Source organism: Eretmochelys imbricata, chromosome 8, assembly GCF_965152235.1.
Source record: "Eretmochelys imbricata isolate rEreImb1 chromosome 8, rEreImb1.hap1, whole genome shotgun sequence".
NCBI classification, from domain to species: domain Eukaryota; kingdom Metazoa; phylum Chordata; order Testudines; family Cheloniidae; genus Eretmochelys; species Eretmochelys imbricata.
The window spans coordinates 38,521,394-38,537,220 of record NC_135579.1 but is presented as its reverse complement, the minus strand read 5'-3'; the positions used below and the strand labels follow the sequence as shown (position 1 = coordinate 38,537,220).

General features: G+C 42.1%; 1 protein-coding gene and 2 pseudogenes across 1 annotated transcript in view; all 3 read right to left on the bottom strand.

Moving 5' to 3' along the window:
- The window catches only part of LOC144269650 (protocadherin gamma-A11-like), a 347,802-nt gene that overhangs the window by 146,296 nt on the left and 185,679 nt on the right, over positions 1 to 15,827 (bottom strand). The window lies entirely within an intron of this gene.
- On the bottom strand, positions 4,333 to 6,963 carry LOC144269122 (protocadherin gamma-A10 pseudogene; annotated as a pseudogene).
- LOC144269121 (protocadherin gamma-B5 pseudogene) lies at positions 8,424 to 10,889 on the bottom strand (annotated as a pseudogene).

The following is a 15,827-nucleotide window of genomic DNA, read 5'->3' as shown; positions in this document are numbered from 1 at the left end:
TCTATAGAGAACAAAGAAAGTCAACCATTTTCGATGCTGAAAAAGCATGGCACGCTTCCATGATAAGACTAAACATTTTTCAACTCCCTTTTCAGGATTAAAACAGGTGCAAAACTCTTGCCCATTTTGGATTTTTGCTTAAAATAATCTATGAACGGTTTTATGATTTAAGCATTGGGCCTTGAGTTTAGAGATCTGGGTTCTCTTCTTAGTTCTGCCACAAAATTCCTGTGCATAACATCTTGAAAGTCACTTAGGCCAATTTTTTCAACTTTGTGTGCTTCAAGTAAGGTAATTAAATGCGTAATTATAAATATATGTAATTGACTTGATGTTCAGGGATGTGGAACGTGTTTTCTAATTGACTTTACTGTCAATTTTTGTTTACTACTAACTCTTGAAACAGACCACTTTTTTAAGTGTTTAAATTTAGGTGCCTAATTTTAAGCATGCAGATTTGAAAAAGAAATTGGCCCAAATCTCTCTGTGCTTGACCTTCACCATATTTAAAATTGTGATAATAAAATCTTATTAAATAGACAGGATTGTTGGGAAACTAATATTCATTGTAATTTTAATGTCCTTGGGGGCTGATCTAAAACCAAGAGATGGCAGAGGAGAAAGACTCCCATTGATTTATGTAAGCAAAGATCAAACCCTTGGTTGGACAGCATTATACAATTGTGAAGCATAACCATGATGTTCAATGAGAGCAATCCATCATAAAGAGAATAAGGCATTAGGATCATTTAAGGTAAGGATTTTTTACTCTCAAGTGATTGAATAGTTATAATTCTGGTCAGGTTCGCAATAGCACACCTCCTGAGGTGCAAATGGAATGATTTACAGGAGAATAATTCATAATCTCATCAGTGATGAAGTACCCAGTACAGCCCACATCACTGAGACCTGGCTGAATGATACCCGTTCTAGCCCACCTCATCCTCCTAGGATACTATGTGTATCACAGACCTAGACAAGACAAGACGGCAGGCAGCACTGCATTCATCTTCTCATCAAACATCAAATCCAAAAAAGTAAGACAACATTCAAATTAATTAATCTGACAATAGAAATCAGAGCCAAAGCTAACATAGCTTTTATGCTTATTTAAACACCATGACTGACTAAAGGATTCATAACGGAGCTCACTGATACCTTTTCAGTTATGGTGGTGACATACCCCAGCTTGTCATCCTGGGAGATTTCAACATACATAGTTAAAAGGCTGCAAATGCAAAATCCCCAAAATTCACCTCCTCTCTTGCCTCTTTAGGACTTTCACTGGTAATCTCTTGTCCAGCTTATGCAGATGGTCAAACCCTGGACCTGATCTTCAGCCTAGATGTCAAGATCAAGGACACCAAAACCCAACCACTGTCTTGGATAGACCATCACCTAATTACAGCAGTGGTCAGAGATCTTCCAGCTCTCAAACAATGAGACAAGTGATCCTGATTTGGCCATGAATACACATGGAAGCCAAGAAATCCCAAAGGCTGCTAAAGGACAACAGCATTCCACCCACAGAATGAGAAGAGGAGGACGTAGTGAGTCATTATCATTGTACATGAGCCTTGATCATTGACCAAATGGTCCCCAAATGGCCACTTCCTCTCCACGGCCCACACAGAATTCCTGGATTTTCTGACATTCTGCACTGGATGAAGAAAGAGGGATGGCACATTAAGTGCTAATGGTGGGAAACAAAAGCTGATACACAGAGGATGAAATGTAATAAGTTCCTCAAACCCTATACTGAGACTTTATTACAGGCCAAAATAACCCTCCTATTAGCCTCCACTGAGGATGCCAAATCCCACCATAAGGAGCTACCCAGAGTGGTAAACCAGTTCCTTAATCCTTAATTACTACAACCTGCATCAGAACCGAGTACCAAGTCCTGCAAAGAGCTATCATCCTACTTCACTAAGAAGTTCATGCACATTCAGAAAACTTTTTCAAGTAGCCTGGATCCACTCTACCTATACTCACCAATCAACAGATCATATGCATTCCCGGAATTCAGTGCATTCACTCATCAAGAAGTTAAGGACACTCTAGAAAAGCCCCAACCCAAGACTTGTGAATCAGATCCATGCCCTTCCTGACTTGTGAAAGAGTCATGAGCACCTGGTGCCACTCATGACAGAAATAGCCAATGCCACATTCAGAGAAGGAATCTACCGGTCTTCCTTCAAACATGCAGTCGTCTAACCAACATCAAAGAAATCCACCCTGGATACATCTGTTCTAGCCATCTATCACCCAAAGTAAAACCTCCCATTCCTGAGTAAACTCACAGAATAGCTACCCAAAGGCCAAATACAATATTATCTAACTAACGTTAATATTCTAGACCTAGCACAATCAGATTCAGACCAGGAGATGGAGCGGATATGAATTGAGTGGCACTGATCGATAATTTCCTTCTGTCAATGGATAAAAGGCAGGCATCCATTCTCATCCTCTTGGACAAGTAGCACTTTCTATCATCTCTGGTTAACTAGGAGACTGCCCCATCCTGTCAGATGATGACCTGACCTCAGTTATTCTCTTGACTGGTCTACAGCTATGTGATATGCCTGGCATAAGTCCTTCAGTGTTAAGGAAATTCCACAGTATAGAGCACTGTAGTGCATCTTTTCAGCAACACAGGATACCAGTAGCACTTCAAACCTGTCCTCTACTCTCTACCCTGGCTTCCCATACAAGAATTGAATAAAGTTTAAGATATCCATCATATTCAAAGCGCTGTATGGCTTTGGACCTAGGATATCAAAAAGATTGCCTAAAGATGCGGAATGAACATCTTGGTGGACAATTTTGCTTTTCTGGCAAACAGGAACTCTTTACCATAAGGGTAAAGCTTGTCTGTATGGGAGACCAAACTTTCTTGGGGCTAGTCCAAGACTTTAAGAACTAAGGACCCTAACAAACCTCACCACCTTCCACTCCAAGTGTAAGGTACATTTCTTTAATCTTGCCTTCTTTAACAGATAACAAAGATAGCACTTAATACACTACTGGAAAGAGCTCAAATACTATGGTGATGAGTGCAGTATAAGAGCCTATATCAAATAGAATAGAAGAGAACTATTAAGCGTTCTAAATAGGAAACATCACAAAGAATTTCGAAAATATAACTTATAAACCCAATGTTCAAAGGACACCACCAGGATCCAACATAAGGCGCTGATAATTTGTTTTTGTATATGAGTCAGAGTTCACTGCATTAACACTGACCAAGGGATTTAATATAGTGACTCGTTAGCTCTCATTTCAAATATATAATCGTGACTATGTATGAGAACGTTTTCTCTAATAATAAAATTACTACAAAGTCATGCTATAACCTCCTTTATAAACGTTGAATCAAACCATTAAATGTTTCAAGGCCCAACGGTAATACACAAACAACAAATATTATAGACATTATCGCATATTATAATGATGCCATATATGCTAGTTTCATAATTCTGCATTTCTGACATTTACATAATATTAATAGACACGGGTGGAATTTAAATGCATTTGGTTTAAAAATTGGATTAATCCGCTGTAAGCTGATAGGTATATCTTCACCAAACAAGTAAGTAATCTACAAATAATTATAAAGTAATGATTATGTCCCGACTCAGCAAAGTATCTATATCAAGAGGGCTATTAACTTGTTTACATTTATACAGGTGCGTGTCTTAAGGTGCGTGCTGAATGGGTGCTTATATAACGCGCTGTATAAAAAAATGTCCATAACTTTCAAAAGTGAAAGGCCAGACTATTGGGAACATGTATATCAATAGGGAAATAAAATTAAAAGAACATGAGATAAATTAAAGGACAAAACTATGATTGTACGAGTAATTAAATTATATTATGCAAAAAAATAAGGTAGTCCTTTTACTACGTTAAATTTAAGAGGTTCACGGTCTTCAAATCAAACTGTCTTCCAATAAAATTGAAGTACTGTATACACTGACATTTCTGTACTATCCCAAGTTAGTAACGGATATATGAAGATACAGGAAGATAACCTGGTTTCAAACAAACAGTAAAAGGGTGTAATTTCACCCAAAAAAGAGAAACAAAGTGCCTTTTAAAAAGAAAAGGTAAATGATTTAAAATTAATATATCGAAAGTCACACATATCCTAATGCCCCGAGAGCCAACCCTTGCAACACAGAAGACACGGTTCACTGTTGATTTCAGTGGGGCCTGGAATTACCTCCTTTCCTCCTCTCACAAACAAACATAAAGCATCATTTTCCTCTACATTGCCCGAGAAACTAACAATATATACTTTCGACCCCACAGAACGAAGACACAATAACCTTAGCTCACCTGAACAGAGGTCCGATTCCCGTTACCAATGCTTACATCCTCAATAACTAGAATAGGATCCTTTATCTCACAAGTTTGCTCACTACTCAGAGTATTTGAATACTTTGTTTTGGAGAAGTTGAATTGGCTCTTTCTGGAGTCCGTGGTTAGAGAAACCTCATGTGAGTAGGAATGAAGAAAAGCTCTGACTCCATCGATCCCCACAAACTGCGAGACTGGAACTCCACTGAAAGTCACACTCGAGGAGTCAAACAGCTGAGAGTTTCTCCACCTGCGAAGCCTCAGGGCCAGTAACACTAGGATAAAGGTAAAGAACAAGCAGGAAACGGAAGCCACAGCGATCAGCAAATACAAGGTGAGGCTGGACTGGGGGTCTGCAGGAGCTGAGAGGCTGCTTAAATCGGAGAGGATTTCGGGGATGCTGTCAGCCACCACCACCGTGACAGTGGCCGTGGCAGAGAGAGGGGGCTGCCCGTTGTCCTTCACCAAAACCGCCAGGCTTTGCTTGAGCGCATCTTTGTCTACAAAGGAGCGCGCTGTCCTGATCTCGCCGCTGTGGAGTCCCACAGAGAAGAGCCCCGGCTCTGTAGCCTTCAGCAGCTGGTAGGAGAGCCAGGCGTTCTGCCCGGAGTCTGCATCCACCGCCACCACCTTAGTGACCAGGTAACCCGGCTCGGAGGAGCGAGGGGCCAACTCCACTCCCGTGGAGCCATCGGTGGGAAAGGAGGGGTGTAAGATGTGCGGGCTGTTGTCATTCTGATCCAGTATAAAGAGAGTGACGGAGACATTACTGCTGAGAGGTGGGGAACCCCCATCCTGAGCCTGCACTTGGAACCGAATCTCCCGGAACTGTTCGTAATCGAAGGAGCGCAGAGAACCCCAGTCTCGGAGTTAATGGAGATGAGGGCGGAGAGCGGAGCTTCCTGGATCTGAGTTCCAGTAATGGAGTAAGTGATTCGGGAGTTGTCCTCCAAGTCGTAGTCATTTGCCTTTACAGAGCAAACGGAAGCTCCTTTAACATTGTTTTCTCTGACGTACGAAGTATAGGAAGTCTGGTTAAATATAGGAGGATTGTCATTTTCGTCTGAAACTTGTAGAAAGATGGAAGTAACTGAAGACAAGGGAGGAGTCCCTTGATCTGTGGCTGTAATTGTTACATTGTAATTCGATGCCTGCTCCCTGTCCAGGGTTCTGTCAATCACCAAACTGTAATAATTATCTAATAATTTCTTCATTCGGAAGGGGAGGTTGCTGGGTATGGAGCACGTGACTTCCCCGTTCTCACCGGAATCTAGATCTTGTACATTTAAAAGGGCGATCACAGTCCCAGTGGGAGAGTCCTCAGGGATGGAGTTGACGAGAGATGTGATTGTTAATTCTGGAGCGTTGTCATTCACATCGCTAACAACGATCAGTATTTTCGATCTGTCGAAAAGGCCTCCCCCGTCATGGGCTTGCACCTCGATTTCATATAATGTGGATTCCTCAAAGTCCAAGTTCCCCACGACTGTTACTTCTCCAGGCCTAGAATCCAAGTGGAATATTTGGGAACCTTTCTCCACGATTGTTCTGAATGAGTATTTTAACTCTTTGTTGACTCCTTCAACCGGATCAGTGGCTTTTACTGATACCACCGTGGAACCTTTCGGCACATTTTCCAAAACCCTCGCTCTATAGATAGCCTCAGTGAAAACTGGCGCGTTGTCATTTGCATCAAGAACAATAACGCGGATTTGCGCAGTGCCGGACCTGACTGGATCTCCCCCGTCAGTGGCTGTGAGGATTAGATCGTGAACAGCTTGTTCTTCCCGGTCTAGAGACTTTTCCAGCACCAGTTCGGCATATTTCACATCATTGGTTCTAGTTTGCACATCCAGAGAGAAATGCCTGTTATCGCTCAGTTGATATATCTGGATAGAATTAATTCCCACATCTGGATCCTGCGACTGCTGCAGGGAAATTCGGGTCCCCACTGCTGTTGTCTCGCTGATTTTTAACTCTAATTTCTCTGATTGGAAGCCTGGAGTTATTGTCATTAATATCTGTGATTTCAACTTCAACTGGAAAAAGCTTCGCTTTACCCTCACGAAGAACCTCAAACTTCACCAAACATATCTCTATCCGGCCACAGATCTCCTCTCTGTCTATCCTGTCTGTGGTGTATAAATGGCCACTCTTAACATTCAGAGCAAAATACTGACTCCTATCTCTGGCAACAATGCGGACACTGCGATCTGAGAGCTCCTTTAGATCCAGTCCCAAATCCTTTGTTATATTCCCCACGAAAGAGCCTGTGTGCGTTTCCTCCGGGATCGAATAGCGAATCTGACCAGAAACCGCCTCCCAAACGGGAACCAATAAAAAACAAAACAGGGCTCGCTGTTTGCAGTCCCGGAGACTTTGTATATTCTCCATTTTCCTCTGGATGTATATAGTGCTCTGATTCCCAGTCAAGTATGGATTTTCTTTTAGCCGTAGTCCTGTTTTCGCCGTCACTGATGTTAAAGTTAAGCCTGTTTCATAGATATTTCTCTGTGAAATTCCTCTGAGTAAGTGTGAGTCTGATCTCTGTGTTCTGTGCTGTGTAGCTGCGGGCGGGGCTGGCTGGATCTCTTTTTCCATTCCTCTGCCTGATTGGTGAACAGCGGCGCTCAGAGTCTCAACCAATAATTGCAATAAAAAAAAAAATCCAACACCTTTCTATCTATTAATTAATCTTTTCCCACGACTATTTATTTATAGTTACTTCCTCTATTTAAAATGTATACACTTACATATACATTTTAATGTATACAAAACCTATTTGAGTTTTACATGGAATTACGTTAAGTAAATAGTCCTTGATAAGCAATTATTTGAGTTCGTTGTGCTAAAAGAACACAGATGTACTATTTATTTCCCAGACTAGAGGGTGATACCACAGTTGTATTTGCCTGAATAAAATACAGCTCTGTGTATTCATTTGTCAGGGGCTCACAAAGATATTTTAATGGAAAAATATTGTATATGTTTACACATAGTAATGCAATTTATATATCAGAACATAAGAGTGTTTCTCACTCCTCTTAAACAGAGACTTCCTCTTTCACGATGACATAGTCTGATCATTGCTGCACGTTGAGGAATATTTTAAATCTCACCAATTAATTTTCAGTAAACACAATTATTAACGGGGAATGAGGACAGAATACCAGCTGTATATTGTCATCTGTCGTGGGAAAATAGACAGTTACTAAAATTGCTCTGGCTAATATCCGGTAGGTATTGTGATACAACACTAAGTAAGGTGGTATGATATTCCTGATTATTAGTTTGTGGTGACCTAATATATACCCAAAGTGGTTATGTTTTCTGTCTACTAATGCAGAATCACCACCAGAGAGGGAAAGTGGTTTAGAGAGTTCTATATAGAAAAAAGAGAGAAAATTATTGGCCAATATCTCGTGGACTCCTGCAGAATTAACAACTATATGTAAGTATATCCAGGCAATGTTTTATATTTAATTTCTAGTTTAGTTTAACTTTTCTATTGGAAGAATATTTGGTTTTGTATATGACATACTTCTGTGCTACTTACTTATTTTTAATTAAAGTGGAAAACTTATAGACAGCGACACGACATGACATCATTTGGAAGTAACAATTGGCTCCACGTTCTGTTACACACTTTGCTTTGAAACTGTATTGAAGTTCCCTGCCAACTATGGACTGTAGCATATTGGTAAATGTAATTTTAAAAATGTCAAATGTTATAATCCTTCGAATAGTCCATCACTGACTGACGTCTTTCCTTCAAAACTTCTAACAGGATGATGAGAGTAGAATTTTCACATTCCATAAATCTCAGGTAAAACAGTCACTGCTACAAAATGGATATCAGCAACTCGCAATAATACCAGAACTTTGGACACTTTGCACCGTTCAATAGGCACTAACCACCGGTTGATACCAAACATTTACTACACCGAAGAGAAATAACGCACACATATAAAAATATAATTAATCTAAAAACCCTTTAGTTCACGTGATTTATACATATTCATGAATAGCATTTTTCGTTGTCTGAATAATTTAATTAAAAATCAGAGAAGCGACACCTTAACTAACGCGATAATGCAAAAACTCACCTTGAGAAGAGTTTCGGATCCGGATTTGGGTGCTTCAGAACCACAATTATTCACAAGTAAAATCCCAGAGTTGCAAAGGATATTCTCAGATGTAATGTTATGGTCACTACTTTTAAGCAAGTTAAATCCATTTTGCCCGCAGTCTGTAGCCAAACACAAATTATAGGAATACGGCAAGGCCCCGTCTTTGTAATCTGGTAGGAATGTGGGATCAGCCTTGGAATGAAGAGCAGGCCTGACATACTGAAGAACAGAGGAACCTTTTGAACGTCTAACTTTCATGGCTATCACCACTATAATTGTAATTAGAAATAAAAATGAGATCAGGGCTAAAGCCAACACCAAGTAGAACTGTAAATCAGACTGAGATTCCGAGTCACCCGATTGGTCGCTCATTTCCGGAAGAGCCTCTTGGAAGTTCTCGGCAAACACCAGGTTGAGAGTCACTGTGGCTGACAGAGGCGGCTGCCCGTTGTCCTTCACCAGGGTGACCAGCCTGTGCCTCACAGCATCTCTGTCCGCAAAGGCGCGGGCTGTCCGGATCTCCCCGCTCTGCAGCCCCATGCTGAAGAGCGACGGGTCCGTGGCCTGGAGCACGTGGTAGGAGAGCCAGGCATTGTGTCCTGAGTCAGCATCCACCGCCACCACCTTAGTCACCAGATAACCTGCCTCGGACGAGCGAGGCACCATCTCGAACAAGGCGGAGCCATCGGCTCCAAAGGAAGGGTACAGGATGCGAGGGGCGTTATCATTCTGATCCACAATAAACACCCTGACGGTGACATTGCTGCTGAGTGGCGGGGACCCGCCGTCTTGGGCCTTCACTTGCAGCTCAAACTCCCGGAATTGCTCGTAGTCGAAGGAGCGCTGCGCATAGATCGCTCCGGTCTGGGAGTTAATGGAGATGGAGGAGGAGAGAGGCAGCTTCTCTAGGTTGCTGCTCAGGATGGAGTAAGTGACTCGGGCGTTCCGGTCCAGATCCCGGTCTGAGGCTTTTACACTGAAAATAGAGGCCCCCGAGGGATTGTTCTCTGGCACATAGGCGGTGTAGGAAGGTTTCTCAAAGACAGGGGAGTTGTCATTGATATCCGAGATCTGCAACAGGATGGTTTTCTGGGTGGAGAGGGGGGGAGAGCCTTTGTCTGTGGCGGTGATTGTGATATTGTACTCCGGGGTCCTTTCCCTGTCCAGGGTGTTGTCTGTGAGGAGTTTGTAGTAGTTATTAGAGGAGGATATTATTTTAAACGGCAAATTATCTTGAATGCGACAGGTGACTTCTCCATTTCCTCCATCGTCTCGGTCAAGGGCTTTCATCAGTGCTATCACTGTCCCGGGCACTGAGTCTTCCGGAATTGGACTGGACACGGATGTGAGTGTCATTTCGGGAGTATTGTCGTTCTCATCTAGAATTTCTATATGAACTTTGCAGTGGTCAGTGAGACCTCCCCCATCCCTCGCTTCTACACCCATTATATAACTATTTGTTTCTTCAAAATCCAGAAATCCTTTTGTTGTGATTATTCCGTTACCAGAATCTAAACTTAACAGATGTCTTGCACTCTGCGGTATGTTGCTGAAAGCATATGTTATTTTTGCATATGTACCTTCATCTTCATCGGTAGCTTTAACCTGGAGCACTAAAGAGCCCTTTGGTAGATTTTCCTTCAGGTTGACTTTGTAGATCTCTTCAGTGAATACAGGGGGGTTGTCATTAGCGTCAGTAACAGTTATTTTAATCTGAGCTGTTCCAGTTCTGATTGGATCTCCCCCATCCACAGCCGTCAGGATCAAGTGATGGGAACTCTGCTTCTCTCGATCCAAAGGTTTCTCTAACACCAATTCTGCCTGCTTTTTTCCATCTGGATTTTCCTTCAATTTCAAGATAAAATACAGATTTGGACTGAGCTGGTAATCCCGCAGTGAATTGGCTCCAACATCGGGATCTTGCGCAGGTTCTAAAGGAAATCGCGCACCAGGTTGTGCTAATTCATTAATTTCTAAATCAATATTATTTTTAGTAAACCGCGGTGCATTATCATTAATGTCCTGGATTGCGACGTTCACGTGGAAAACATTCAAAGGGTTTTCAACCACAGCTTCTAAATTTAGGAAACAAACCGGGGATGCCCCACATATCTCCTCCCGGTTTATCCTGTTGTTCACATAGAGATTGCCATTTTCCCCATTCACACTGAAGTATGACTTTTCCGAATTGACACGCAGCTTTCGCTGAGGCAGCTCTCTGCCATTTAACCCCAAATCCTTGGCTAGATTCCCCACAAGGGAACCTTTGGCCATTTCCTCAGGAGTCAAATAAAGAATCTGCTCCGATACCGCCCGGCAGCACAAAGAGAATAAGAAGGAAAACAACAGTACCTGCCTTGTGATTGCCTGGCCCGGCTCTCTGTGTCTGGTTTCCATATCAGGCACTCTCGGCTCTGTGTTTCCTTGCCTCTTTTATTCTGAATCGATTCTCCGTTCCAAATTTCCCTCGGCTTGTCAGAATCCTCGTGGGTCGGAAATAAAATATAAATGAAAGATATTCCCCTTCTAGAGTATAGCAATCCGAGAGGATTTGTTTTTTTCCGCGACACTGTGTCTCTCTGCTGCGTTTCTTCAGAGATCTGAACAGTACAATAGTGCAATAGGTTTGGTTCCGTCCAATAGGTCCCCAGCTGCAGCCCTAGCTCCGCATTGGCCAACAGCGGCACTCTGAGTCTTAGTGAGGGAACTGCAGGCGAAATGCTCACATCTGGAGACGGAAATACGCAGGACCCCACAATATAGCGAAGCATAAATTGTTTCATAAACTAATTTTTGAGAGTTAAAAAATCATCAAGATCTGGAGCCTCCGCAGACCAGGTAAATGTATAATGAACCAACTCCGAAGGTAAAAGTCTCATCGGAATGTTGCAAATTTAGTTTTCCTTTCCTTTAAGAGTACAACAGACTTCTTTAACCTCTTGATATAAAATACAGTATGTGTCTGTTGGTGTACTAAAGTGCCATTGCATGCATTTTCAGCGTTATAAGTAATCTCAGGTAAGGCAGTTTAGTTACCTCATATCTTCATTCGGTTAGATTATTTGTAAATTTCTGTTGTTGCCATGGGCGATAACATGATTTTCATCGATAGAGCGCAGAGAACGTTAATTATGTTGGAGGCTGAATACGGAATTTATTAAGTAAATTCAAAGTATGCTTCTCTGAAAATCTCTTACTCAAAACCCTTTGTTCACGGCTAGATGTACCCATTCTTATTTTATTTCTAAAATAATCTTCCGGTATGTGTATGAACAAGGCCTGGGACGTAAAGTGTAATTCTGTCCTCACAGAGGTCAACAGCAAATCTTTCATTGCTTCAGTGGTGTCAGGATTTCTCCCTTGAGAAACAGTTCCCTTCCCAGCTCCGACAAAAAACTCCTAGGCAGGGGCTGAGTTTTCCTAATGGTAGGGAGGTGGCACGACGCCCCTTCCCGTCCCCTCCCCTCCTTTGCTCGCGAGGCCCCGCCCCTGGCCAAGCCGGGGCGCGGAGCTCTGGCCCCTCCACGTGCTGGGGATGGAAGAGCCTAGAGCATCCCCCGGTGCCCTATCTCCGTCTCGCAGGACCTCTGCCAACTGCAGGTGGAAGGTCCGCGCTGGCTCCCAACAGCTGCTCGCTCGGCTCTTACCCCTACCGGGCTCCAGCTTCCCGCCTGGCGTAGGGTGTCGAAGGGCCGCCCGGGCAGCTGTGAGGAGCCGCGGACCATCCATCTGTCCTGGGCGGGGGCCCGGGGGCGGGGACATGGGACTGGGGCTGCTCTCGGCTCCCCGGCCCGGGCAGGTGGAGGATCCCCGGCTTCGGCTCCCCAGGCTGCTGTTGTCCAGGCCGGGCTCCAGCTTCTGTTCCGAGCGGCCTGACCTGGGGGGTTGGGGTGGGGGAACACCTCAGGGGGAAGAGGAGGGGCTGGGCGTCGGGCCCTGGCAAAAAAAGTGGACGGACCTGGAGGGCCATGGTCCATTGGTCCCTGCTGTTCCAGCGCCCTTGCAAGGTGCAACCACTGGAAAGTTAATTAGTCCAAATTTTAAAAAATTGGAGCCTTCAAGTTAGGTACTTAAATCCATACTGAAAAGCCTAAATAAGTGTCTTGAATCTTGACACTGAGCAACTTCAGCTGCCACTCACTTTATTGAGGATGTGTGAGTCCCCACCTACTGGAAAATGAGGCCTTTTATATGATTGACTAAATATTGATTCACATGCCTAATAACAACGTTTGAACTCTTTAATTTAGTCTCACAACAGTCCTGTGAATTAGGAAAGTTATACTATTTCGAAATTAACTAAGAGAAAGCTCAGGCACAGAGAGATTAAATCAATCATTGTTTGTAGTTCACTGTGACCCTGATCCAAGGCCCACTGAAATTAATAAAAATAAGAATCCCGCTGACTTCAGTATGTTTTTGGATCAGGCCCCTTAAAATGCTTGGATGGAAGGGAGTTGTCAGGGGTCCTTCCCCACTCTGAACTCTAGGGGTACAGATGTGGGGACCTGCATGAAAGACCCCCTGAGCTTATTTTTACCAGCTTAGGTTAAAAACTTTCCCAAGGCACAAACTTTGCCTTGTCCTTGAACAGAATGCTGCTACCATCAAGTGTTTTAGACAAAGAACAGGGAAAGGACCACTTGGAGTTCCTATTTCCCCAAAATATCCCCCCAAGCCCTACACCCCCTTTCCTGGGGAGGCTTGAGAATAAACAAGATGAGCACAAACCAGCCTTGGATTTATAAGACCCCAAAAACCCAGTCAGATTCTTAAAAATCAGAACTTTATTAGGAGAACAAAAAAGATAAAGGAACAACTCTGTAAGATCAGAATGGAAGATAATCTTACAGGCAGTCAGATTCAAAACAGAGAGAATCCCTCTAAGCAAAATCTTAAATTACAAAAAGACACAAAAACAGGAATACACATTTCCTCCAGCACAGCAAATTTCACAAGCCAAAACTAAGAAAACCTAACACATTTTCTAGCTAGATTACTTACTAACTTTACAGGAGTTGGAGGGCTTGCATCCTTGATCTGTTCCCGGCAAAGGTATCACACAGACAGACAAAAGCCTCCCCCCACTTCCAGACTTAAAAGTATCTCGTCTCCTCATTGGTCATTTTGTGTCAGCCAGGTTATCTGAACTTCTTAACCCTTTACCGATAAAAGGACTTTGCCTCTGGCCAGGAGGGATTTTATAGCACTGTATACAGAAAAGTGGTTATCCTTCCCTTTATATTTATGACAGGAGTATATAAGTGTGAAGTATCACAGAGATGTTCTAATGAGAACAGACCAACATAGAGAATACAAAAATTATGACATAACTAAAAATAAGGGATTTTACTTTTTTTCTTATAGGCATTCCATAGTTATAATCCAAGTCAGATACCAAAGAGGACATTTACTTATGAAGAAAACAAACAGTTCTCAATAGAAATATTAGGTACTCCAAATATGAAACATTTCATGGAATAGTGAAAATATTGACATAAAAATATTCTTCAAAAAATATCAGTAGGTGAAGGGACACAATGCAGGTCTTCAATAAATTTATTTATTTAGTTGTCAGAATCCACTGCAATACCTCACACCAAAGCATTTCATCTAGTGACTAATCACATATGTGATGTCAGAGAATGACTGTTCCTAAAGAAACTACTAGAAAGATGTGTGAGAAACTTTTCTGTATTCTTATGAATAATTATTATAAAGTAATTATATAGCCCACTGAACAAAATTTTAATCAACCATTAAAATGTGTTTAGGCCCAACAGGAAGACACAAACAAAAATATATAGAGATTAATCTGACATGTTAAAATGATAGGACATGCTATTTATGCTAGCTCCATAATTCTGTATTTATTACATTTACAGTATATATATATATATCAGTAGGGGCTAGATAATGCCATGTATGTATGGGATTAAATTAAATTTGTAGATTGAATATTAAAGATGATTCTTTCTTTTAAAGTTGAGAGGTCCTCTAATCAATGAGTCTTCTTCAAACATCCACATTTTATTTGAAATCGTAGAATTTTAAACATGGTAAAAGCATTTATGTGTGTTCAAAATTCAAATAAGCAGCAACAATTTCACAAGAGAGGAAAAAACATCCTCCTAATCCAAACAAATAACAAACATTATTCCATAAATCCACAAAATTGATCGATACTTGTGTAACTTCCAGATGAAGAATACATATTTTAAAATACATATAAACTGGAGGAGATGATAACCTTCACACAATCTTCTCTATTATGCATGAAAGCACAAAGAATGTTATCAAATCAGTGACCAGAGGTCCTTAAATGACCTGCCAGTCAGAAACAGAGTGGCAATAATGGCCCACGTCAGGGCCAAACCTTCAAAAGGCCCATTGCTTCAAATTGTGCAGCTCAACATTGAGGGCCTATCTAATGTAAAGTGTGATTACCTCACAATGATCCTGCAGATTCCAAACATCTATGGCCTTGAAGTACAAGAAACACACCTGTAGAGTGAAGGCCAGTGACAGAAGATCAATAGAGTCTGCATGTCTGCAAGCCATCACCCTACATATGGACTTGTGATGTACATAAAATATGACCTTAAGGATTCCATCGAAGTCCTTTCTATTATGAACCCCTACTCAACCACCATCAAGAATGGCTATCTGACAGTCATTAACATATACAAGCCACTGTCAATGGAATGGTCATGTCCAGTTTTACCAACACCAAGCCATCCTACTATCTGCGTTGGTGATTTCAATAGCCATCATAGCCTATGGAGCTATACAAGAACAACCATGCTGGAGCACATCCTGAGCTTTCACTGAAGAGGGCTTTCACTCTCCAATGCCAAATACTGTGGCATGTTTAGATCAGCCAGATGGAGGCAATGCTGTACTCCTGACATTTGTTTTGTGTCACGTGACATCCATGGCCACCAAATATCATTGAAAAGGTCAATTCTCAATGATTTTCCCAAGAGCAAACACAGCCCAGTCATGGTTTGCATAGACCTACAATTTTCACTCATTCAATCCTTCCTGCAGCTGCCCTGGAATCTACAGTCTGCTGTCTGGCTCGGCTATGTGGTGATTGTAGAGGGCCTGATAAACCAGATTCCATTGTATTCAGCTAATTACCACCACTTTGTAAGCCTACTAATATTGGCTACCAACTGAGCATTGCATGGGGCTTCATCAAATCATTAACTCCTTGTTGGACAGAAGAGAGCAAGGCACTCTTCCAGAAATATCAAGCTGACAAAAGCCCCAGGAGGGAGGTTACTAGTGGAGTTCCTCAAGGATTGGTCTTGGTAAAAAAATAACATTTTT